This window comes from Chlorocebus sabaeus, chromosome 4 (assembly GCF_047675955.1).
Source record: "Chlorocebus sabaeus isolate Y175 chromosome 4, mChlSab1.0.hap1, whole genome shotgun sequence".
Taxonomy (NCBI): Eukaryota; Metazoa; Chordata; class Mammalia; order Primates; family Cercopithecidae; genus Chlorocebus; species Chlorocebus sabaeus.
This window is the reverse complement of record NC_132907.1, coordinates 65,569,055-65,596,729: the sequence shown is the minus strand read 5'-3', so window position 1 is coordinate 65,596,729 and position 27,675 is coordinate 65,569,055. Positions and strand designations below refer to the sequence as shown.

General features: G+C 34.8%; 1 pseudogene; it reads left to right on the top strand.

The window, feature by feature from the left end:
* The window catches only part of LOC103215075 (succinate--CoA ligase [GDP-forming] subunit beta, mitochondrial-like), a 91,169-nt pseudogene extending 65,637 nt beyond the window's left edge, over positions 1-25,532 (top strand).
* Positions 25,533-27,675: the final 2,143 nt, after the last annotated feature.

Genomic DNA, 27,675 nt, shown 5'->3' with positions numbered 1-27,675 from the left:
AGCACTAGCTGTGAATAGAGCATTTATAGATCATGTAGAAATATTCTCATTCACTGTGCTCGATTAATTTTCTCCCTTATTTTCCAGATTCTCAAGCAGAGAGATTAGTAACGTAACAAAATTAATAACATACAAAAGCATAGTTCTTTATTGCATATCTTTTCTAACTAAAAGCAAATATATATAAAAGTTGTGGAGGCTTTTTTTGCAAAATGATACATAAATTTGTTGGGGTGTTTTCAATTCTAGACACAGAGATAGTTTTTGTTCTGTATTTCATCTTTAGAGAAGATAAATGCCTATGTTGTAAGAAGAGACATATATTGTGAGCTTTCTCTTTTATCTACAACAAATAATAAAAAAATAATAATATAAAAGGTGACAGTAAATAAGTATAATCTGAGAATGCATTAATATACAGGTATGTGCACATATATAGTACATATATAGTATGTATATATAGATTAAACATTTCATGGTAGATATCCTAAAATATTTATGGTAAAGCAGTGGAATTTTGTTGTTTCTTGCCCAGGAATATTTACTTTTGTATGAATGTTTTCATGTTATTAGATGATTGACAACAGCATATTGGGTAGTTATTTTGAATTAGGAATTCATTGTGTTTAAACGTGAGATGATAACTTAGATACAAGGTAGAATGTTGTATTAGTCAGGGTTCTCTTGAGGGACAGAACTAATGGAATATATATTACATATATAATGTATTATATATTATATATACTCATATAATATAATAAATATTCATAAATATTCAATAAAATCAAATCTTATTTCACATGATAATAAAGGACATAAAATGAAGATATTTTCTTAGTATAAGTGTATATATGCACAAATATGTTTTTAACAAAAGGAGGAAATACTCATAACAGTTACAGTCTTCGTTTCTGCAGTTGGTCACATGGTTGTAGCTGGTATTGATGACTACCTTCTTCTACTACTCATTCTGTATTCCCTTTGCCTTCAGCAAGCACCTCAGCAGGTCATGGTTTTTTTATTGGTGGATTGACCCAAACCTTTGTTTATGGTACTAGTAAGAGATGCCCTAAGGGATCTCCTATATTCCAAGTATACTCTTCCTTACCTCCATTATGGAATAGCAGACTGATTTCATCTTGATAGTCAGGGTCAATCACCCTAGCCAATACTGTAACTCCCTTTTCAACCTGTTGACTTAAAGGTAGGAGGAGCCCAAAGTGTCCAGGTGGCAATCTTAACTTCTAGTTTAATGGAATTGTTGTTGTATCTCCTGGTGGCAGCCTTCCTCCCTCTGGAACTAAGACCTCTAAGCCAGCAGAATGTAATGTTGTAGGAAGAGGAAGCAAAAAATTTGCTAGTGGAGCATTAGAGGTGATGGTGAGTAGTGTCACTTCGACTTCCACCCCTTGATTCCTGGACCCCTGAATCCTGACTCTGAGAGAAACAGTAGCATATATTGGATGCTGATTCAGAACACACATGGCCTTCTGCAGAACCTTGCCGCAGCCCTGCAAAGTGTTGTCACTTAGCTGGCACTGTAATTGTGACTTCCAAAGGCCATTCCGCCTTTCTATCAATCCAGCTGGTTCAGGATGATGGGGAACATGGTAGACTACTGAATTCCATGAGCATGAGCCCACTACCACACTTTCTTAGCCATAAAGTAAGTGCCTTGGTCAGAGGCAATGCTGTGGGGAATACTATGATGGTGGATAAGGCATTCTGTGAGTCCACGGATGGTAGTCTTGGCAAAAGCATTGCCATTCTCCAAGATCCATCTGTCTTCTGCAGAGGCCAAATGAGAGAGTTAAATGGAGGTGTGGTGGGAATCATGACCCCTGTGTCTTTCAAGTCTCTGATTGTGGCATTAATTTCTGCAATCCCTCCAGGGATGCAATATTGTTTTTTGACTTGCTATTCTTCTAGATAAAGGTAGCTGTAATGGCTACCATTTGGCCTTTCCCACCATAATAACCCTCACCCTACTAGTCAAGAAGCCAGTGTGGGAATTCTGCCAGCTGTTAGGTGTGTCTATTTCTGGCAGTGGGGAAATGAACATAGGATGAGTCAGGGGACCCTCTGGCACCACTGTAAATCAAACTTGAACTAAAACTCCATTAATTACCTGACCTCCATAAGCCCCTAATTTAACTGAGGGACCACAATGAAGTTTTGGGTCCCCTGGAATCAATGTCAGCTCAGAGCCAGTGTCCAGCAGTCCCTGAAATATCTGATCATTGCCCTTTTCCCAGTGCACAGTTAGCCTGGTAAAAGGCCAGAGGGTCTCCTTGGGAAAGGATGGGGGAAAGGTTCACTGCATAAATTATCAGTAATGTAGAGGAGTCCTTCCTCAAGGGGACCCAGCCTCCCCTTCATTCAAGGGGTTCTGGGTCTGCACACTGGTTCAAGTCTGGAAATTGATTGAGGGGCTGTGATTCTCTGTTTTTATAATTCAAATTAACCTTTTTTTCCATTCAACCTAGAAATTTTTCTGTTTATATAAATTAAATAAGAATGCAGTAGGTTTTCAATCAATTTCACTTATAGGAACCCTGTGATTAATTAGCCAATGCCAGAGCTATACAAGAGTCAGACTATTCTGATTTCTGTTTTTACTCTGCTGTCCATTATGGTAGCTATGCCCACCTTACCTTTCATGGTTGAGTGCTGCCACTTGGCCCCTGCCACCTTGGGATCCAATTATTCCCATTGTATTTAAATTTTGTAGTTGAGTGACTGTAGTTCCCACTGTGAGATCTGACATATGGAGAAGAGTCATCACAGGCCTCTTCAAAGATGCAGGTGCTGCCCTCACAAATCTGTAGCACAAGGCATTGGTCAAGGGTATATTTTCTGGACCCTCCCAGTAGGTCTAAAGTGACTAATCCACCCCACTATCCCAATATTCCTAAGCCTTTGGATTCCTTCCTCTATGTTAAACCAGGGGATATCAGGCATTTTCAGCTCACTCACAGTGGACCATGTTTTAATCCATATTTCAACTAACCAAGCAAATAAATTATTAGAACTCACATGATCACAAGGTCCCACAATAAGCTGTCTGTAGGCTGAGGAGCAAGGAGAACCAGCCTGAGTTCCAAAACTGAAGAACTTGGAGTACTATGTTCAAAAGCAGGAACCTTCCAGCATGAGAGAAAGATGTAGGCCAGTCTCTGTTTTCATACTTTTCTGCCTGCTTTTTATTCTAGCCAAGCTAGCAGCTGATTAGACTGTGCTCACCCAGATTAAGGGTAGGTCTGCCTTTCCCATCTCACTGACTCAATGTTAATCTCCTTTAGCAACACCCTCACAGACACACCTAGGATCAATAATTTGTATCCTTCAATCCTATCAAGCTGACATCATAGATGGTAAGTTCGTGGAAAAATGATGTGAAGAGTAGCAACTGACAACTTTATTCTGCAAAAGAGATTAAAACCTGTTGTATGACACAGTTTATTTATACTTCACTGCCTCTTTTTTATTGAATTTGGTTCATTTTCCTTTGTATTTCTCTTATTATTTCACCTGCTTGACATTTCTATTTGTTGTTATCTGTAAAAAATATGATTCATTAAATATATCAGAAGAAACATTTTCAGTGATAGAGTTGAAATGAGACTGTGTTCCTTTTTCAGTTTTTTTCATAATAAATTATCTTTTCATCTTAATTCTTTTGGATATCAATAGTGTCTGCATTATTTCCACTCAACTTTATGGAATAATGTATCTGATATCTATACTATACTGAAATTTATGGCAAGAAACAGTAGAGTTAATTTAACTCAAGAAAGCCACAGCATTTCAATTTAAATGTACCTAATTGAATCTTAATGTAACTGTGCTTTAATTTAGTTTCTGTTTTAGACTATCTTTAATCAAAATCAAATTGAAACTGTACTTGGGAAGAATTTTTGTTGTGAGTCATTTTGTATAAATATTTGAGACATCACATCATTTTTCCTGAATAACTCATTGCTTTACATTAGTAAATATAAATTTGATATAAAATTGAAATATGAACTTTCATTACATGGTAAAATTATAAAGCTATTTACTTAAAATTATTGACTAGCAATACATTAAGAATGCATTAGGTAACATTTAGGAAAATTATTTTTAAAGTAATTGTATCTCAATTCATGTATGCCTATTATTTATAAATTTTTAAATATTATACATCATAAATAAACATGTCATTTAAAATATCAATTATTCATACTGATGAAATGGCAACATTGGCAAAATAGCACGCCATGCTCCTAATGAAGTGAATGAGTAAAATGAGACCCTTTGTTGTCCAGAAGTAGTGGGCATGGCATATAAATTTCTTGAAACATGTCTATGGGATTTTCTTTCTTTTATTCTTTTTTAAAAAATCATCGTTAACATTCTTTGACTTGTGTCTTTCCCTTGTTCTCTTGTTTAAGGATGTAATCTATTTGAAAAATAAATACACTTTCATACTTACAATGTTACTTTCAATCATTTTAACTCTATATTACACCAATTAATCACTAAATCTTGACAATTTTTTTACCTATGTCAGTTTTTATTGATATTGCCAAGATGATGGCCGAGAAACTTTTAATCGGAATGTAACTGCATTATTGCAATAGATATGTAACTAGTCACTTGCTTTCAACGTCTGCAAATTAAATAGATTTATACTTTGTTTAAAAGAAAAAGTTCAAGACCTTTGACATGGCATTCCAGGCATCAGAAATATATCATTCAGGCTGTGGGCTGTGACTCATGCCTGTAATCCCAGCACTTTGAGAAGCCAACGTGGGTGGATCACTTGAGATCAGGAGTTCGAGACCAGCCTGACCAACATGGTGAAACCCCATCTCTACTAAAAATACAAAAAATTAGCCGGGTGATGTGGTGGGCACCTGTAATCCCAGCTACTCCAGAGGCTGAGGCAGGAAAATCGCTTGAACCTGGGAGGCTGAGATTGCAGTGAGCCGAGATTGCGAAATTGCACTCCAGCCTGGAGTGCAAAACTCCATCTCCAAAAAGGAATATACCATTCAAATTATTGTTATTCTTCCTTATAAGTGCTCTAGTATTTTGTAAGTTTCATTGTACTGAGTGCAGTTCAGTTTCACTTCCACAACTCTACTTATTTTCTCCATTGAAAAACTCAGAAATGTTTATCCCTCTCTCTCTCTCTCTCTCTCTCTGTGTGTGTGTGTGTGTGTGTGTGTGTGTGTGTAGTATTCCTCTATCTAGACCCTCGACCCACATTTTCATTATAATTAAAATGCTATCCTAAAGCATCAAGGATTTCTGACTACAGTCCTTTTCTGCAGCTAATTAGGTTATGAATGTGCCTATAATATCTCACAACAATTTAATTCTTCTCTCCACTCTCTAGACGTTATCTTTACTCATCTTAACATCTTGCTCCATCAATGTTTCTCTTATAACTCTTGTACACTTAGTGTTGCTATTCTTTTGTACTATATCTCTTAAACAATAAATATGGCCCAGCCAATGACATACTTAAAGTAACAACAGTAATAAGGAAAACAATAAAGCAATAACAATTCTAAAATTTCATATTGTCCATGACATGTCTCTGTGCTTATGCAGCCATTTTCTCAAAAAAATATATATGCTATCTGTCTCTACTTTATGCAGCATATTTTTTTAAACTATCGCAGTTTAGTTTTATACCTAAGAAGTAAACCTAAGCTAATCGTTAAGTTTAAAAGACAACAACAAAGGATACCTTTTAAATATTCATTTTACTGGAACTTTATTGATCATTTGACATTTTTGCAGACTTCCTCCTTGAAATCCTTTTGTTTAAATGATATCAATTACAGTCTTCTTTTGGGTTCCTTTTTAATGACTTTAGATTATCTTCTTAAGAATTTTTATCCTCCTTCTGCCATGTAGCATCTATGGTCTTACATAGAATAACATCAAAATCCCAACTATTTAACTCTAAATGTTCTAGATAAGTGATGTTTTGTAGGCTTCAGACTTCACTGGCTAATTACACAGCTTTCATTAAAATCTTAATTGCCTGCTTAATTTTATTCTAATTCTAAACATATTTCCCTATTTAGATTTTTTAAAGTTGCTTTTAACTCATAATGTACAAAATCTGAATTTACTAACTTTCCTGCCAACCTAGTGCCCTATGTATTCCTAACATGAGCATCATAAGCATAAATAGAAAACTATTAAACATCTTTTTTATTATCTTTTTTTGCGTGCATCTGAAGGATCCCCTTTCCTCTAGAAGCCCTCCACTATTTTCCAATCGTATTCCTTCTGTCTAAATTCATGAAGTTATCATTTCTCATCTTTTACAATATCCTCCTAGTTTTTCATTCTCGTTCAATCCTAACTCTTGTGTGAGGTAAACATCCATATCCTTCACTCTACCCAGACTGATTCCTACTGGTTTCCTAGGAGTTGGCAATAAAGCTGACATTTCTATGTCACACAAGCCCCTTCTAGGTTTGCATTATTTCCACCTTTCCCAACCCAATCCTTATGATTTTCCACACTGACCCTGCATACTTGGTTAGAGAAATATTTGGAGCCTACCTGACTGAATTTGCACATGCTGGACTTGCCCTTTCTTCTCCTTGATCTAATAAATATACTCATCCTTTAAAAGTCAATTCAAATGCCAACCTCCATAGGGAGCTTCCACTGTACTTTGAAGCAAAAGAGTCTTTTTCCTGTACTCCCAAGACACCTTCTTTGTCTCTATTAGAGCAATTTTAGGTGACATTTATCAAGTGATGACTCTGGAGTAGAAGTTAGGCCCCAAAGAAAGGTCTAATAACTAGTAACTTTTGGGACAGTTTTCAGTTTGGATCTCTGACAAAAACACTACTCCCACCCCATACACACACACAAATACAATCTCCACTAAGGAATTCTGATGCTGACTTACTGCATTTGCTATAAATTTTTACTTCTCTGGGCCTTAATGATCTGAAATATTGGGACTGGATTATAATTATCCTTGTTCTATCAGCACCAAGCATAGTGACTGAAGCCTAAGGGAAGAATATTAAATGTTTTATCATTGATTGAAGAATGGATGGATAAATGCATATGTTCATGTTATTTGCTAAAGTAGTACTATTTTGAATGACTAAAATATTGATGTTCACTGAATGAATGAGTACACTAATAAGCAAATGAACCAGTGAAGGGAATGAAGTCAATGAGAGAATGTACTCTGATGTCTTTCTCATTTGGCTTTTTGCAGTATTTATAGTCTGTCTTCATTTAGTCCTGGGTAAGGCCTTGTATGGGCATTTAAGTTCTGTACGTGGGTAGATTTTTCTTTCTCACTAGATAATAGTCTCAATAAAGGCCCAAATAGTGAATTATACAATTCTGTCCAGAATGCTTAGAAAAAGATTATGTACATTAGTACCTATTGAATGACTGCCATATAATCAAATACCTGTTATTTGTTAGTTTTCATTGAACCTGATGAATTTACATCATAAATTCTAAGTTATAAAAATAACTGAAAAATCTATAGTGTTTCATGTTTCCTTGGGTGAAGTAAATTGTCATTACAATAAATTATAACCACATAGGAACCAGAAGAAGGGCAAAGCATAATTTGTTTTCTTCTTGTATTGTTGACATCTGTTCTCAGTCATTGGTCTATACTGTTTTGCTTTATTTTCCTCCACAGGGAAGAATACACCAGTGCAATTTATTAAAGCAGTCAAATAATCTTAATATGCCCTTAGTGCATTTGATGTCTCATACACGGGTGATGCTTTAAATAGCACCAGAGTTAATCAGATGTTTCAGATTTATAAAGGGAAAAATTAAGAAGATAATGAACTGATAAATCAGTAATAGACCTCTTATGAAGACTGAGACATTTGACTCTCTTCATTAAGATTTGTATCTCCTTAAAATAATTTTTTTTCTTAAAGTGGAATCATCAGATATTTGATGTGACCTATTTCCCCAAAAAATATTTAAATGACAAATGACTGGATATGGAAACTATAGAAAAAAAGAAAACTAAAATATTTCATCTTCATCTTATTAGACATTGTGCAAAAAAACACAAAAATATGTTATTGATTACTGTCTTTAAAATGTCCACATCAGCATACATATATTTAAATCATTAAAAGTTAAAAGAAACACTGTGTCCTCTAAAACCACATTATATACCTGATCAAAATAAAGTGACTCTTTCTTTTATTAAAAATATATAAAAAGAAACCAAGATTTAATCTACACACATGATGAAGTAATTTCGATTATTTTCTTGACATTTAATTATGTTAAAATCAGAGCATCTTATGAACTGGCACTTTGATATATTGACATTTCTTAAAAAATAGCAAAAAGTAAAGAGAATAATTTTATGTAGTTTTTAATTTGATTACAAAGAAATATCTAAAAGATAATTCAGATAACACAGAATTCTGAGTAGTCAAGAAAGATAATTTTTAAAGTAATAAATTTATGTTCTAAGATGTCAGAAAACATATTCCAAAAATGCTTCACAAGCATTGATTGCAAATGTTCATATGAGCAAGAATTAAAGAAAAAAAAAAAGAGAGATTTTTAAGGTTTATTAATATTAACCTGAAAAGCAAATGAAATTCGGTGAAAAAAACATAAAACGTGTAAAAAATAAGCTGACACAAATAAACCTGAAATTGATTGAATATTTTAAAGGAAATATAATCAAAAAAATTATTCAGTTATACACTCGTTAATACTAATATTAACAAGTTATAAACCTAGTTGCCACGAGGGGTAAAACCTGTCAGTGGTTTTGGACAGTGGAAAAATGTTGAGAACGCCAAAAATTATTCCTCACTTTGTCTAGAGAAAAGATATGAAGGGGAAGCAATGATCTATTACTTGTGAAAATATTATAACACTGACTAATCAGTAGGCGGAGCTACTCTTATTATTAGCTTATATGTTCTATGAAAAAGCGTAGACAGGCAATCTTTTGTGAGTCAATTTCGTAATGAATGCCCTGGGTATTACGATTAGCATTTTAATTTAAAACTACCTGGTTTTGATTAATTTTAACACAAACTTTACTCCACTATTCCCTACCCCTTCCTTTGTACTATTGTTGTTGTAAAAATTTCATATTTATACAATTGAAGACCATTAAGATGTTATAATTATTTCTTTAAGGCCTTTTTTAATCACGTAAGAGAAGAAAAAAGTTGCAAATAAAATACTTTTATTTTGTTTTCTTATTTGCTGATATAATTACATTTACCTGTGTCCTTTATTTATAGACATGGCAATGAGTTGCTATCTAGTGTCTTTCATTCAACCTGAAAAACTCACTTTGTATTTCTTGCAGGGCTGTTTGAGTAGTAATAAATATTCTGTTTCTGTTTTGTTTAAAGTTGTTCTACTTTCTTCTTCATTGTTGAAGGGCAGTTTTACTGGATATAAAATTTTAGGTTGTCAATGATTTTTTTTTTTTATATGTTTAATATGATACCCTATTGCCTCTGGCTTCCATGATTTCTTATAAAAAGTGACTGTTAACCCTTGAGAATACCTCGTACTTGATGACTCTTTTTTCTCATACCATGTTCAAGATCCACGCTGTTCTTGGTTTTCAAAAGTTTGACTGTAATGGATCTAGGTGTGCATCTCTTTATCTTACTTGCAGATCACTGAGATTCTTGGATATGAGGATTAATGGGGTTTTAAAAATCAGATTTGGAAAGTTTTCAGTTATTATTTCTTAAAAGGATTTTCTGCCCTGTTCTCTCTCTCTTGTAGAACTATTTGTTGCTATGTTTGATAGTGTACTACAGGTCTCTGAGACTCTTTATTTTCCTTCCTTCTTTTTTTTTTTTTTTTTTTCGTTCCTCATATTGAACAGTCTTCATCTATCTATCTATAAATTTACTCATCCCTTCTTCCTCCAGAATAAATCTGTTGTTCATATCCTATAGCAAGTTTTTAATTCAATTATTTTATTTTCCAACTGTAAAATTATTATTTGAGTCTCATTTCTTATAATTTTTTTCTCTTTATTGAAATTCTTTATTTGACAAGATATTATTGCTAGACTTCCATTTAATTATTTATGCACGGTTACCTACAGTTTTTGAAACATATTTTTAATAACTGATTTAAAATATTTGTTTGGCCTGGGTGCTATGGCTCATGCCTGTAATCCCAGCACTTTGGGAGGCCAAGGCAGGTGGATCACTTGAGGTCTGGAGTTTATACCCAGCCTGGCCAACATGGTGAAACCCGTCTCTACTAAAAATACAACAATTAGCCGGCCATGGTGGTGCATGCCCAGCTACTCAGGAGACTGAGGCAGGAGAATCACTTGAATCCAGTAGCTGGATGTCAGAGTGAGCTGAGATCACACCACTGCAATCTAGCTTAAGTGACAAAGTGAGAGTCCATCTCAAAAAAAAAGGTAAATGCATCATCTGGCCCGCTCAGGGTTAGTTTCTGTTAGTAATTTTTTAATTTGTTTTATTTTTTGCTATGAGCTATACTTTTCTGATTCATTACGTATATCATACTATTTTGTTGAAAACTGAACATTGGCCAGGTGCACTGACTCACACCTGTAACCCTAGCACTTTGGGAGACCAAGGCAGAAGGTTTGCTTGAACTCAGGAGTTCAAGACCATCCTGGACAGCATAGAGAGACTTCATCTCTACAAAGATAAATAAAATTAGCTAGGCTAGGTGATGTGCACCTGTAGTCTCGGCTACTCTGGTGACTGAGGTGGGAAGATCACTTAAGCAAAGTATGCGAAAGGTGATCATGCTACTGCACTCCAACCTGAGTAACAGAGTGAGACCCAAAACAAATAAGTAAATAAAAGAAAAAGGAAAAGAAAACTGAACATTATAAATAATATAATGTGGGTACTCTGGAAATCAGCCTTATTACCCAAATTTGTTGTTTCTGTTTTTTGTGGTAATTCTTGCTGCTACTACCATGTGTTTGTTTTTTACTTTAAGTTCTGGGACACGGGCAGAATGTGAAGGTTTGTTACATAGGTATACATGTGTCATGGTGGTTTGCTGCACCTATTGACCTGACCTCTAAGTTTCTTCCCCTCTCCTCCCACAACTCCACTCCCAGACAGGTCCAGGTGTGTGATGTTCCCCTCCCTGTGTCCATGTGTTCTCACTGTTCAACTCCCACTTACGAGTGAGGACATGTGGTGTTTGGTTTATTGTTCCTGTGCTAGTTTGCTGAGGATGATGGTTTCCAGCTTCATCCATGTCTCTGCAAAGAACATTTATCTCATTCCTTTTTATGGCTGCATAGTATTCCATGGTGTACATGTAACACATTTTCTTTAGTCAGTCTACCATTGATGGGTATTGGGTTGGTTCCATGACTTAGCTATTGTAAACAGTGCTGCAATAAACATACATGTACATGTGTCTTTATAGTAGAATGATTTATATTCTTTTGGGTATATACCCAGTAATAGGATTGCTGGGTCAAATGGTATTTCTGGCTCTAGATCCTTGAGGAGTCAACATACTGTCTTCCACAATGGTTGAACTAATTTTCATTCTCACCAATAGTGTAAAAGTGGTCATATTTTTCCACAGCCTTGCCAGCATCCATTGCTTCTTGACTTTTTAATAATTGCCATTCTGACTGCAGTGAGATTGTTTGTTATTGTGGTTTTGATTTGCATTTGTCTAATGATCAGTGATGTTGAACTTTTTTCATGTGTTTTTTGGCTGCAAAAATGTCTTCTTTTGAGAAGTGTCTTTTATTTCGTTTGCCCACTTTTTGACGTGTCTTTTTCTTGTAAATCTGTTTAAGTTCCTTGTAAACTCTGCATATTAGACCTTTGTCAGATGGATAGATTGCAAACATTTTCTCACATTCTGTAGGTTGCCTGTTCACTCTGATGACAGTTTCTTTTGTTGTGCAAAAGTCTTTTAGTTTAATTAGATCCCATTTGTCAATTTTGGCTTTTGTTGCAATTGTCTTTGGTGTTTTAGTCATGAAGACTTTGCCCATGCCTATGTCCTGAATAGTATTGCTTCGGTTTTCTTCTAGGGTTTTTATGGTTCTAGGTTTTACATTTAAGTCTCTAAGCCATCTTGAGTTAATTTGGCTATAATGTATAAGGAATGGGTCCAGTTTCAGTTTTCTGCATGTGGCTAGCCAGTTTTCTCAGCCTCATTTATTAAATAGGAGATTCTTTCTCCATTGCTTGTTTTTGTTAAGTTTGTCAAAGATCAGATAGATGGTTGTAGATGTGTGGTGTTATTTCTGAGGTCTCTGTTCTGTTCCATTGATCTATATTTCTGTTTTGGTACCAGTACCATGGTCCCTAACTCATTTTATGAGTAAACTTGTAAGAGACACAACAATGAAAGAAAATTTCAGACAAATATCCCTGACGAACATTGATGCAAAAATCCTTAATACTGGTAAACCATATCCAGCAATACATCAAAAAGCTCATTTACCACAATCAAGTTGGCTTCATTCCTGGGATGCAAGGCTGGTTCAACATATGCAAATCAATAAATGTAATCCATCACATAAACAGAACCAAAGACAAAAACCACATAGTTATCTAAATAGACACAGAAAAGCCCTTTGATAAAATTCAACAACACTTCATGTTAAAAACTCTCATTAAAATAAGTATTGATGGAACATACCTTAAAATAATAAGAGCATTTATGACAAATCCATAGCCAATATCATTCTGAATGGGCAAAAGCTGGAAGCATTTCTCTTGAAATCCAGCACAAGACAAGGATGTCCTCTCTCACCACTCCTATTCAACATCATATGGTAAGTTCTGGTCATGGCAGTCAGGCAAGAGAAATAAATAAAGGGTATTCAAACAGGAATAAAGGAAGTTAAATTGTCTCTGTTTGCAGACGACATGATTTTAAATTGAGAAAACCCCATCATTCTCAGCCCTAAAACTCCTTAAACTGATAAGCAATTTCAGCAAAGTCTCAAGATACAAACTCAATGTGCAAAAGTCATAAGCATTGCTTTACAACAACAATAGCCAAGCAGAGAGTCCAATCATAATGAACTCCCATTCACAATTGCTACAAAAAGAATAAAATAGCTGGGAATGCAGCTAAACAGGGATGTGAAGGACCTTTTCAAGGAGAACTAGAATAAGAGAGGACACAAACAAATGGAAAAACATTCTCTCTTCCTGCATAGGAAGAATAAATATGAAAATGTCCATACTGCCCAAAGCAATTTATAGATTCAATGCTATTCCTATCAAATTACCATTGACATTTTTTCACAGAATTATTAAAAAAAAAACCTTTAAATTTCATATGAAATAAAATAAGACCACAACAATCCTAAGCAAAAAGAACAAAACTGGAGGCATCACACTACCTGACTTCAAACTATACTACAAGGCTGCAGTAACCAAAACAGCATGGTACTGGTACCAAAATAGGGACCCTCTTTGACTGATAGTTTAAGTCTGTATTTTTTATTGTATGCAACCGTAGAAGCCTCTGTCCATCTAACTTTGTTTTCAGCTAATAACAAAAAGACACAGTCCTTAATGACTTGAGCCAGTAAACATCTCATCATTTGCCAAAAGCTTTATATCTATATTGATGTAGATATTCAAAGCTTCACATGTGTACCATAGTCTCTATTTCTTTTACACTTTCACCTATATTTTCTTTGTGTGTGTCCCATATTTTATTTTGTAAAGTTACAAAGTATAGGTGAAAGGTAGTCTTCTGGACCTTACCAGTGTGGGGGAGTAGATTTCTAGTGACAGATTTACTCTAGCATTCCAATTTCCCTAAGATTTGAATTTCTTCCTTACTTTAAACCAGTAAAGATCTATCATCTTCAATTCACCAACAGTGGGCAATATGTTTATAGGTGTTTCACCCAACCAATCAACTAAGCTGCTAGCACCTTTTCTAATTCATTGACCTACAACATTAAATGGAGAATTTCTACTTAGTGGATTTATATCAATAAATTTAGCTTAATCCATTTTTATATTTCTTGTATCATTCAATCCTGTATTTATAATATCTATTTCCCAGAATAGAATAGAAATCTATTCTGGATTTCTGTTTGTATAATTAGAAAACTCAAGTTAGTACATTTAGAGTACAATGCAATTGCTCAAGTGTCACACTTTATACCTCACCTTTAGGGGTGTACGGGAACTTAAGTCTAGTTATGAGTCTAGAAGCAAAGAAAGTTGGTGGGCATGAATCCTAAAGATAATCAGTATCCTACAGATAATCCTAAAGATAATCAGTATTGTCCTGCTTAACACCTGCCTCAGGGGAGACCGTTATTTTTTCCTTAGGTAATTCTGGATTAATTCCTCAGACAGAGATGAAAATTGTTAACACTGTGGGTGGAGAGACCACTACCAATGGGAATGGAGTAAACACTGCCACTGGGGGTGGTGAAGCCACCTCTGCTGGCAAGAAAAGTTTCATCAGAATTTAGAAACTCAATGCTCTAGTTTAATTAGGGTCTTCTCACACATCTACATCTCAAGTTATAGGATCCCATCCTTTTCCAACCAATGTCCCCGATTCAACGGTAGATACCTGGCAAAGCTGAGAGTTCAAATTTTGTTTTAACTTAGCATATATCATTAAGAGAATTTGTGTTTGATTCTCAGAAATTTCAACCCTTTGACTGCAGTAGAGAAGATTTCCCTGCAGGGCAGACATGGAAGCTTTTGTACTATTTTTGCTAATCCAGAGACCAGAATTGTCTTATCCTTTTCTTTCATCATTTTTCTAGCAACATTAGAGCCAACCAACTAACATCATTATACTCTTTACTGTTCCATAAATGTTTGAAAATATTGTTTACAGATTCACCAACTTCCTTGCCTTGAACAAGTGCTTGATTAGAAGTATCATATCCAATGCAGATATTTTGCATATCCCTCTAAACAGATCAAGCCATGAAGGATCAGTGTTTTGTCTACTATTGAAAGTAGAGTCTTTAACATTTTGAGGTCTAATCGGATTGGGGAGCCAATTCCAGAAACATAGAAACCAATTAGGAAAGCTCATCCTTAAATATCTCCTACTCTAGAATCCACCCTGATACCAAAATCTGTATTAGTCAGGGCTCTCTTGAGACAGAAGCAACAGATGATAGATAGATAGGTAGGTAGATAGATAGATACATACATACATACATACATACATACATACATACACACACAGAGAGAGATAGAAGAATGAGGGGATCTGTTAGGGAAATTAAATCACATAATTATGGAGGCTGAGAAATACCATGATAGGCTTTCTGCAAGCTAGAGAACCAGGGATGCTAGCAACATGGCTTAGTCCATCTAAAAATTATCAGAACCAGAGAAGCCAATGGTGTAACTCTCAGTTTAAGGCTGAAGGTTTAAGAACCCAGGAGGCCAATGGTGCAAGTCTTTGAGTCCAAAGGCCTGAAGTTCTGATGTCCAAGAGCAGGAGAAGGAGACTATCTCAGCTTTAAAAATAACAGAAATTCACCTTTCCTCTAAATTGTGTTCTATCTGTGCCCTTAGCCATTTGAACGGTGCCCATCCACATTAAGGACAATCTTTCTTACTCAGTTCAGTGATTCAAGCATCAGTCTCTCCAGGAAAAACCCTCACAAATATGCCTAGAAATAATGCTTTACCAGAAATCTGTTTATTCCATAATTTAGTCAAGTTGACATATAAAATTAGCCATCCTAGGAGATGTTTGGATTCATTTTTCATTGTTTAAATAATTAAAATAGAAGTTCAGTAAACCTCTGTGATCAAAATGGCTTCTAGTCATGGTATGATATTCCCTCATTACATATTTAGTTCACTGATGTCTTTAAAATATTTTAAAATTTTTAGCAAATTGATTTAGTGTTATTTGTTTATAGTAAGAAAGTTGGCTTTATTAGGTCAAATACCATTATTGGAAATTGGGAGCACTTATTTTACTGCCTCTTTGATGATCTTTCTCTACTCTTAAATTATAAATCCTTCTATGACAGATAAGATATACTCCAAACTGTAAAACGTATTTATTCTAGTTTTATTTCTCATTTATGCATTCACTATGTAGTGTCATCATTGAGATCTTAGATATACCATAGTACACCAAGGAAACTAATTTCTCTCTTGTAGAAGTTTGTCTATCAAATGAAATACATGTCGGGGGAGTTGTGGCATCAAAAGAGAAGTCAGCAATGGCAGTCAGGGCAAGATATATAATCTATCTTGTGTCAAATAGTAGAACTAGATATTTCTGCAACTATAACTCCTCTAATTCTGCTTATTCATTTAAAGTTCCATCACTTTCAGCTTTCTTTATGCTCTGGCTCACACTAATTGTAGAACAACCTCAGATCATATATGCTCACTTTATGTAATTTCTTGAAATCATTCCTAATGACTTCAATATCCATTTTAATTCTTTCAGAACTAACAACCTTTAATTTTATTGCTATCATGATTCTGTATTGGCTTCTTATTAATATTGTTCTATACTAGATGATATGATGGCAGGGCATTTTTTTCCATTTCCACCAAACACGAAATTCAGTATGATAAAGTTATAATACTAAACTAGGATTCCAATGTTCTCTCCTTAAAAAATGAAACTCTTCAGTCTTCTAATTTCCAAAATTAATGAAAATGTATTTTATTTATTCCATCTATTATTATTTACAATACATTTTATGTCTTTGTTTAATACTTCTATATCAACAAACTGTCACTTTATTTTGCTTTGAAAACCAGTCTTTTTTTATATCCTTTGTACTTAAAACATTGACATGTACCACATGTTATGTAAAGTATTTTTTAAGCTGTCAGCACTTTTTATTCTTTACACATATGAAGAATGTGTGTGTCCTGGCTGTTCAGCAGGTGCTGCTTTTTAATAATTTTCTACACTTGTATTAAGTTGTCTGAATAAAGGGTTTAGGACATGTACATGCTCACAGTGCACACTATTGGGTGCCAAGTCCAGCCTTAGATATTATAGGTTGATTTTGGTTTGCACAGTTTTTGTTTGCTTTGGGGGTTCTTTATGTATGCACTGGCATCTGTGCTGGTAATTTATGAAGAAATTGGTAACTAGGTGACAGATCTTGTTGACTTTTAGTATGTGATTCTTATGTTATTAAGGAAACTTATACTTATGTTATTTATCGGGTAAAGATAAATTCAATTTTACGTAAGTCAACAACTTGATGGAATATTAAAAAGCCATAATTCATCAAGGTGTTAATTCCATATAGAATATAATATTACATGTGAGAAAACACAATTTATTTTATGCATATAATTGGTAAAGGGTTTACTGCATAATGCAGGTTAAATTATAATACTGAGTTTTATTTGACCATTGCCTCACAATCTCCCGACCCTGTTATCGGTTATGCAGTGTCCAAGTGAAATTTAAATTGAATGCCAATAATAAAATTTGAATTTGAGAGGAAAGCAAGTGATTTTTTACTTCTCTCCTTTTTGCCTTTTCTGATAAGAAAAATTGCTTATGCATGCTGGGCTTAATAGTTAGGTGATGGGTTGACAGGTGCAGCAAACCACCATGGCACACGTTTCCCTATGTAACAAAGCTGCACATCCTGCACATGTATCCCAGAACTTTAAATAATAACATATGTATTCAAAACAGATCTACATATTTAGAGCAAGCTCACTGTTCTAAATGTAGCCATCATCCATTTCTGCCCAGGACACCTTTAGAGAATATTATTAGGTAGCCTAATTTTGTATATTGCAGTAGTAATGAGATATATTTTTGATAAGTTAGAAGTGAATCAAAAGGCTAAAATAAATGAGATCAACTGAGGCAATTTGAAATTCTATGATAAACAATAATAATTATAGAAAATACACAATATATTTATCTGTTTTGCATGGTATTTCTAAAATAAGCTCTGAAAAGCACAAGAGTGTTATTTTTAGAAATGAGCAGTTGTACATACTCAACTAATTTATAAAATAGTGCTATATATTTACATTTAGTTTTTAATATTAATGTATTTATAATAACTTTCTCCTAATCCATACAAAGATAAGAAAAAAAAATGAAGAAGTACCACTATATTTTCATGTCATATTGGTTTAAGCCCTTCAAAATATTGTATAATATTATGTCATATTAAAATGATATATTACATGCATCCTGCCCTGAATGTCATTTTAAACTTATTGAATAAGAACAATTTCTTAAAATAAATAGAAACAATATGAAATATGACAAGTTATTATACACATTTTGAATTATTTGGCATATCAAAACCTGGTCAAGTTATATTTAAAGATTTAAAGATTTTTAAAGTGATTGTGAACTTCCTCCACTAAGTAATTTAAGATTCTAGTAGAAGATGGATACAGACATTACATTCCCACGTTACGGTTGTGTGTCACTGAAACAATCTGGTGCTTCTAAGGAACTTAGAGCAGTCCATGACGATGTGGAAATCATTGATTCCTCAGTCCTTCTTTATTCTACTTATTTTACTGCCCCATCCCTGTACTTATTCTCAAATTTAAATTTATTCACTCAAAGTTAATTTGTTTTTCACTTGTGACGTATAATTATATATTTGGTACCTTTCTAGGTCATATAAAATAATAACTCACAGGCAGTTATTTATTTATTTATTTATTTATTTATTTATTTATTTGTATTTATTTATTTATTTATTTTTGAGACGGAGTCTCGCTCTGTCGCCCAGGCTGGAGTGCAGTGGCCGGATCTCAGCTCACTGCAAGCTCCGCCTCCCGGGTTTACGCCATTCTCCTGCCTCAGCCTCCCGAGTAGCTGGGACTACAGGCGCTAGTCACCATGCCTGGCTAGTTTTTGGTATTTTTTAGTAGAGACAGGGTTTCACCGTTTTAGCCAGGATGGTCTCGATCTCCTGACCTCGTGATCCGCCTGTCTCGGCCTCCCAAAGTAATTTATTTTTTTCCAGGGTACCATTGATAAATATTATCAGATGGCCTTGTTACTGTACTAGATGAAGAAGATCAATAGTTTTAGTAAAGTTGCTCAGCTACCTGGAAAACCCCATAAAAACACAATTACAACCACTATAAACGTATCACTCTATAGTCAAAACTCAACCAAACCTTCAACGTGCAGGTGCCTGGGAATTAGAAATATCTTGGATTACTAAGGATAATCATTTAAAATGAATATTCTGTCACACGATCAGTTAACCCAAGTTATGTTAGTACTATCATTATTCTTGACAAATGAAAATGTGGATACTTGTTTCCCTGAACTATCAAAATGTGAACTATCAAAATTTATTAGAAGTATGTTTACTCTGAAGAAAAATACACATACTGGTATCAATGATTTACTCTAATCTTTTCAGCTCTTCTCTAGTTTCTCATTTTTGTAAAACATCCTCTTTTAATTGCAATCTTGCGATTAATAATCATAAATTGAGCTTATTGATTATCAGCACTAATTAAAAATAATCATGGGAGTCTAGATGAACATAGATCTATCCCCTGATAATCTAGTGGATATACTGGTGAATTCTGACAGCTAGAAAAATCATCATTAAGCTATTTCTGTGTCACATCATTTTCACTTTGGGGAAAAATATACTTTTTAAATTACACCTGTAATTTTATCAGTCTTTGCTCATCATGACAGACTAACTTCAAAGTATATTGCAGAACAGTTCTCTAGGGGGCTTGACCTGGCCCAGTTCCCCTCCCACCTGTTTTGCCTATAGTTCTGAAGAATAACTGTGGAATGTGCTAGGAATGCAATATGCTAAAAAAAATCTTTGAAAATGGGGAGAAACTGGTTGGAACAGTTCAGGTTTTCTTCCATCCCCCACTAGAAACACGATATTTTTCAATGCTTTCTCCCAGTAGTTCATACAACTTCAAGGGGTACTTCAGCTGTGGTGCAAGTGGGGTGCATGTAAATAAGACCTGTACCTGATGGGCAGCTTTTTTGAGCATGGGAGTGGACGGTCCAGTAAATCCTAGGTTTCTGTTGTCCCTTGCGCCTATCCATGAGTAATAAACCTGCTTCATGTAACTATTTCACTGGACTCAGACAGGTAGGTAACCAGCACATGGTGAATCTGCTTCACATATATCATGCAGAGAGTCTTTCAGACCTAGAATATAAGGAGGGCTTTTAAAAATTAGAATATAAGAGGATTGTGCCTCCACCACACATAGGTATCACCATATCTGGAGTTGGACGTTGATGGAAAAAATTATTTCATAAAAATGCTATCTAATAGTAGAAATAAAGCCACTGAATTTTACAGAGAAGATAGATTCACAACTGTTTGCAGGCTTATTATTCATTGTATTTTAAATCCAGAGTTCCCAATCACAGTTTACTTAGCACAGAAAGTTCATCAATTTTTAAGTAATTAATAGCTTTACATCCCTTGATGCTCTCTCCCTTTGCTGTACATGCTCATTATTATGGCTGTCAATTATCTTCTTAACTGATGATTTTAATAAAGGTTGCTCTACTATTAGCAAATTGCTCAGAAGCTGCTAATAGTTCTCTAGAGAGCACTTGTCTCATCCCTATATCTGCCACCTTATCAAAAGGTCACATTAATTATATCACCCTTATGGAGAGGAAATCAACATGTCAGTCAGATGGGCTCACAATTGTGCTGTAGGTAGAACATGAGGATTAAATCAGGTTTGTTTAGTGTCCCAAAGTAGCCCATTTACATTTAGCCCTTGTAAATGTAATTAACACAAATGAAACAATAAATCACACTTAGATATATGAGTTTACTTTTTGGCAAAAGGCTAATTTGCTATTCTTTTATGTTTATAGTTACTAGTAAAATATTGTAAGTCATCAGATGTTGGTTAAGAATAGGTTTTAAAAATTTTCATAAAATGGCTCCAGAAGAGTAAGGGTTTCATTGTGCCTGTAGAGATCTTTCATTTATCATTTCAATGTTTTACTAATTATGAACATAAATTGATTTTTGATAACCTTCTCTTACTCTTATATGCTTCACATTCTTGAGATCACAACTTAAGAACTAATTATGAGAAAAGCTAGGACACAGGCCAGGGAAACTGTATGAATTTGAATATTTCTAATTAATATTAATATGTATTACTTGGATAAGTAAATATCTTCTACCCACTTTTTTTTACAAGTGAATTGTATGTGCCTGGGAGCTAATTTCCTATTCAATATTCTTCTGCCATTAATACATTATCTTTCACACAAGACACAATTATCCATTTGTTCATTTCACGTAGTATAGTCTTTAAATACTTATTGGTGTTTTAAATTGAGAACAATGCCACAATTTATAATTATTTTTTCATTACTTTGGACAAATTGCTGACTGTGTACTTAAGTCATGGTCCCAACAAAACAGATGGCACACCCATTTTAGGACAATTTAAGGATTAAAACAAAACAAAACAAAACAAAACAAACTATCATTTACACAATTAGAAGTAGATATAGGAAAATAATGAAAGATAACACAGTGGTAACAGGTTTTGTGTATCTTAGCCCCTAAATATGACAGGGGTTGAATAGGGCGAAAAATAGTTTCAGAATGGAAAGTAGAGTCAATAGAAAGTCTTCCTTAAGAGGATCTGTGACTATCGGCTGGAAAACAACCAATCCCAGTAACTTGGTCAGGAGGCAGTCAAGGGTTAAACATCCTCATGTCACCCTCCTCTTTCCTGCCAATGTTGGATTCCTTTGTGGCAGCACTTCTTAGAAAAAGTCAAGGCAGACCATTGATGTAATACACATATATCACCTTCCTGGGGTAAATAACACGGTAGAGAGTGGTCGAGAATTAATCTGAAGAGTTAAAATGAAGATGGTGATTTTAGAGACTGAATTCGTAAATTTCTAATTGTCAGCTTGGATGAAATAGGACAGAGAACTGGAAAACTCTGATACGTGCAAAGTGTGGAAACAGGCAAAGGTATATGCATTCTTCAAAAAAAAAAAAAAAAAAGGAGTGAAAAACTAAGAAAGCTAAAATTTAAGAAGGAGTTTTAGACTCCCAAAGGATTGATATGTTCGGGAGAGAAGCAGTTTGGAAGCTCTGAGTAAACAAGAGTAAAATGTAACATCAAGTCCACCAACTTGGAATCAGGGCTACTAAGACAAACCTCTCTCAAGAGCATCAGTCCTCTGCCATACTACTGAGGAAACTTGTCAAGTTACTAAACAGCTCTAAGCCTTTTTTTTTTTCCTCATGTATAAATTAGTATCTAACAGGGTAAAGCCACAATTAGGCCTGAGACGTAAGACGATGCCAATGAGAATTCTGAATTTAATGTCCAAGTATAACAGCTAATCTTGAGATATATATATATATATATATGTATATAAAATTTTAAGCTTATATTTCTTGTCTACATACCGATCTAGACTATGGTCTTCCAATATCCATTGCAAATTGTAAAATCATATTATTATTTATCTCAAAATCTAATAATTACAGGGCATAGCTAATTTTCGCTTCCTTGTAATTAACAATTATAGCCTAGATTAAAAGACATATAATTAGTTTCTGATTTATTAGAGATAATCTTCTCTATATGATATCTTGAACCCAATTATAACTGTTTTTATTCATAGTAAAATAATGTAATAATGTCTTTATTACTACAGTGAGCCATTCAACTTAAAGCATTCATTTCTCCCTTAGCCACATGGAAAATCTCTTAGATTAATTCCTGTAAATACTTGTTTAACTAAATTAAATTTTAAATATTTTATTTTTGATGAGATATACAAGCAGAGGAACTAAAAAATAATTCCTGGACAAAAGTGCTTTTGACACCTTTCCACCAGGGTGCCACTGAATCTGAAATAATCACCACTAGAATAATTCCTAGGGGTTAAATTACTATCTCTTAGATAATCTTTTAACCTCAATATGTATTATTGAAGAATAAGTGCTCCAGTTAGACATATTAATGCTAAATTGATAACGATGTGTCAATACCATTACCTAGTAGATCTTTCAATGTCTTTACAAATGTCTTCTATTTTTGGACATGGAAAATATAGGTCCAGCTTGAGGATGGTAATAGGAATTGGTGCTTCACAGATTGGTGGCAACTGATAATACACCAACTTTTTATAAATAAGGACTCAGAATGAATAAACAATATCAAAGCATATATAGTCACAATGTATTCTGTTTATCAGAAAAATATTATGTAATGTATTGGCCATTAAGAGAGCAAGTGCCATGAAAGCTGATTTTTTGATAAGGGGACTAGATTTTAATTGGTGCTTTTGCCTACATACTCAATATAACAACAATAACATTCAGACAAAAAAAGCGGTACCACGTTTTTCAAAGAGGAATTCCACACTAAGATATGAACCAATCCTCATATTTGACTCCTGCTATTTGCAAAATACATTCTTGGATTTTACTGGGAACAGAATACTTGGAAGCTCACTACATTCTTTAAGAGAAAGTATTTTTTAACATACAATACTTTGTTTCCAGCAGCAAAATTCACTATTAGCTTTGACCTTGGGTCGTAATTTTTCAGTTTTTTGTGGAGAGGATGGTGATAGTATACTTGTGTTATTACTATATGAAATAAATGAATATACATTCTAATAGTAATAATAGCTATAACACTATTTTAGTCAAGCTCTTTAAATAAATATGTATTTAACTATATATTTTATTCATAGATATATTTTAGAGAGTGAATTTATCAGTTTCACTCTCTGTATAGCACTCATACTTCTAATTAAGGAATAATTAGTATATAAAGAATAATCCAAATAATAAAAGCTAATATCTAGAGACCACTCATCTATGAGAACTAAAAATAATAATCCGAGTCCCAATACCCCACTTTGGGTTTTCTGTTTAAAATGACATTCTCCTGGTAGTGCGCAAGCCAGGATACTTCTGAGAGACCTAGCGCTCCACTCTGGATCTTGGTAGCCAGATCCAGGCACTTCAATTAACTTCCTGAAGATGGCAGACCCTCCAGGAACACCAGAGCAAGAAACTGATGTCTGACAACAGAGTGAGAGTTCAAATATTCTTTGTAGCAGACACTGTGAATGAAGCACTTGAGGTTGCCAAGAGACTACAAGCAAAATAAATTGTTTTAATTAAAAGCCCAGATCTTAGCTGGAGGAAAAGGAAAGGGTGTCTTCAACTGTGGTTTGAAAGGAGGTGTTCACTTAACAAAAGATCCTAAAGTTGTGGGAAAGCTGGTTAAACATGATTGGGTATGTTTGGGGCAATAAACCAAACTCCAAAAGAAGATGTGAAAGTTAATAAGCTGATGGTTACTGAAACCTTGGACACTTCCAGAAAAACTTACCTGGTGATTCTGATGGACAGGTCCTGCAATGGCCCCATGCTGGTGGGCAGGCCCCAGGGGCCATTGACATTGAAGAGGTGGATGCTTCAAATTCAGAATTGATTTTTAAGGAGCAAATTTTTCAAGGGATAAAGGACAGCCGAGTTCAGAGTTCAGCAGATGGCAGAAAATTTAGGCTTCCTTGGGTCTTTGAAAAACCAGGTTTCAGATCAAATTAAGAAACTGTATAATCTCTTCCTAAAAATTGACGCTACTCAGGTGATAGTGAATCCCTCTGGTGAAATTTGAGAAAGACAAGTTGTCTGCTTTAATACCAACGTAAACTTTCATGACAATGCAGGATTCTGACAACAGGACATATCTGCTATGGATGACAAATCGGAGAATGAACCTGATATGGTTTGGTTCTGTGACTTCACCCAAATCTTATCTCAAATTGTAATCCCCATGTGTCAAGTAAGGGACTTGGTGGGAGGTGATTGAATTGTGGGGGCGGGGGCTGCCCCATGCTGTTTTGTGATAGTGAGTGAGTTCTCGCGAGATCTGATGACTTAAAAGTGTGGCACTTCCTCCTTCTTTCTCTCTTGCCACTATATAAGAAATGCCTTGCTTCCCCTTCACCTACTGACATGATTGTCAGTTTCCTGAGACCTCCCCAGCTATGCAGAACTATAAACCTCTTTCCTTTCTGTCTTTTATAAATTATCCTGTCTCAGGTAATATACAGTAGTGTGAAAACGCACAAATACAGAGCTCACTGAATATGAAGCTGTCAGACATGATCTAAAATACATAGGAATGGATGGGAACATTACCTGCTTTGTGAATGGTGCTGGATTAACCTTGGCTACTTGTGATACCATTTTCCGTAATAGTGGGAAGCCAGTCAACTTCTTGGAATCTTGGAAGTGTTGTAAAGGAAGCTCAAGTATATCAAGCATTCACATTGCTCACAGCTGATCCTAAGGTTGAAGTCATCCTTGTCAGTATTTTTGGTGGTGTCGTCCACTGTGCTATCATTGCCAGTGGGATCACCAAAGCCTTCCAGGCATTAGACTTAAAGGTTCCCTGGAAGGAACCAGTGTTCAAGAGGCCCTGAACATACTCAACAATAGTCCAACAGTGAACTCCCCATTATATCAGCCCAAGAAGGCTGTGGCCAGGATGGCCAATAAGTGATGTCTTTGTCATGATCAGTTGAAGAAAGCAAGCCATTTTTCCATAAATAATGGATTTCTTTCATCACTGTGAAGGAAATTATCTCATTGGGAAATGAAGGAGATAAATATGAGCAAGAATTATTATTTGAAAAATAATTTTTTTTAGACAGAGTCTCGCTGTGTTGCCCAGACTGGAGTGCAGTCACACGATCTCAGCTCACTGCAACCTCTGCCTCCCAAGTTCAAACAATTCTCCCATCTCAGCCTCCAAAGTAGCTGGCTCTACAGGCACATGCCACCACACCCGGCTAATTTTTGTATTTTTAAAGTACAGACAGAGTTTCACCATATTGGTGAGGCTGGTCTAGAACTCCTGACCTCAAGTGATCCACCCTCCTCAGCCTCCCAAACTGGTGGGATTACAGGTGTGAGCCATTGCACCTGGCCTGTCTGAAAAATCTTAAACCTATATTTTCTAGAATAAGATATCTAGACAGCCGAAATCTGCTTTTACTTATAGCCTTTATAAAAATAATGTCCTGCATTCTCATACTTTTCTATTTGAGTAAGCCTGCTCAATAGGCAGTGTTTTGCTGACTTTGGGGAGCAGTATACGTGGACAAATATTGGGTGCATATTCAGAATTTGAAATCAGGTCCTGGTTCACTTACAATAATTTTGGTGGACATCTAATCCTACATAATAAAAAAAAAAATCAGAGGCCATAAAAAATGAGGACAAGATACATTTAACGTATAAACTACCAAAAAGTCACAGCTAAGACATCCAAATGAAAAGCTATTATACACTGCAGCAGCTTTTACAAGTTTCTAATTCCAACACGTTTGAAAAATCTGTGAGTATAACAAAGTATATTTTACTGTGAAATGTCTCCATTAATATACCATACGTGTATTTCATCATTTTCCTTAATATTGTATATACTGTTTAGCTCACACTAGAAAGACAGCCAAGAGAGTTATTTGTGATTTTAGAGTAGAAGTTTCCATTTTAATGTCAAAACTGAAGAGTGCTGATTCTTATGGAAATCTCTATACTTAAGTCATTTCAGGGTGAGATAATGCTGAAGATCAAATTGTGTTGAATATTGGAATCTTCTCTCTTCTCTCATCTCCCACCCCACACCACCCCTGTCCCCCAGATTCCACCAACTTGTGGCAGAAAGATGGGAACATGTCATCCGTGGATGTGACTCCTTTTCCATGATGTCCATTTTACTTGTGGGAAAAAAATTGAGATAAAGTTTCTGTTCATCTTTTGGAAAATGTTTGTCTGTATACACATTTAAATAAAATTCTGTTGGTAAACTCTATAATAATAATACTAATCCAAATACTAACAGCTTATATAGATATTAACTATTAATTTTTAGATTATTACAAATATTATCAGTTTTCCTCTGTACATACATACTTGAGAGTCAGAAAGAAGGCAGAAAAAAACTGCAGTAAGGTGTTGTATTTACACAATTCTTTCCCCTTTGGGAATAAATTATCTTATTTTTTTCCCTTCCATAATTCTGCCTCGTTACTCTGCTCTGAGTAATACTTTTCTTAGGTAATTAGTTTCTTAGTCAGGGACGTAGGTACTATTCCACTGGCTAAAAGGAGGCTTAGAATATACCTTTTAAAAAGTCCTTTTACTTTGATAAATATTGACTCTAAATAAATTACATGTTGATTATTATGGATCCAAAACAGTATAGGATAACATTATGATTTAAATTTCCATTTTAACAAATCTAATCATCTTCCAATGTCAAACAAAACAAATCAAAAAGTGAAAATAAAGCCATCAGCATACAGATCATTAGAAATATGGTGGTACTCTATCAATGCCATCTGGAAAAATTGCTTATGTGAAATGGTATTTTTCCCTATTGGTGATAGATTTTAGAAGTACACCCTATCAGCCACTTGTTATGGATGGAAAAATTATCTGAGGCAAAGACGTACATAACTCCATGTCTTAGTTGGATAATCATGGGCGAAAAAGAACAAAAGTGAATATAAGATGCAAGGAGCTCTGGGAAATAGGCACACAATGTGAGAAGATTTTACTGACCGTTTATGGCCACCAGAGATCATCCCCTATAGAACATGCACAGTAGTCCAATTACCAGAGTAACCATGGTAATGGAA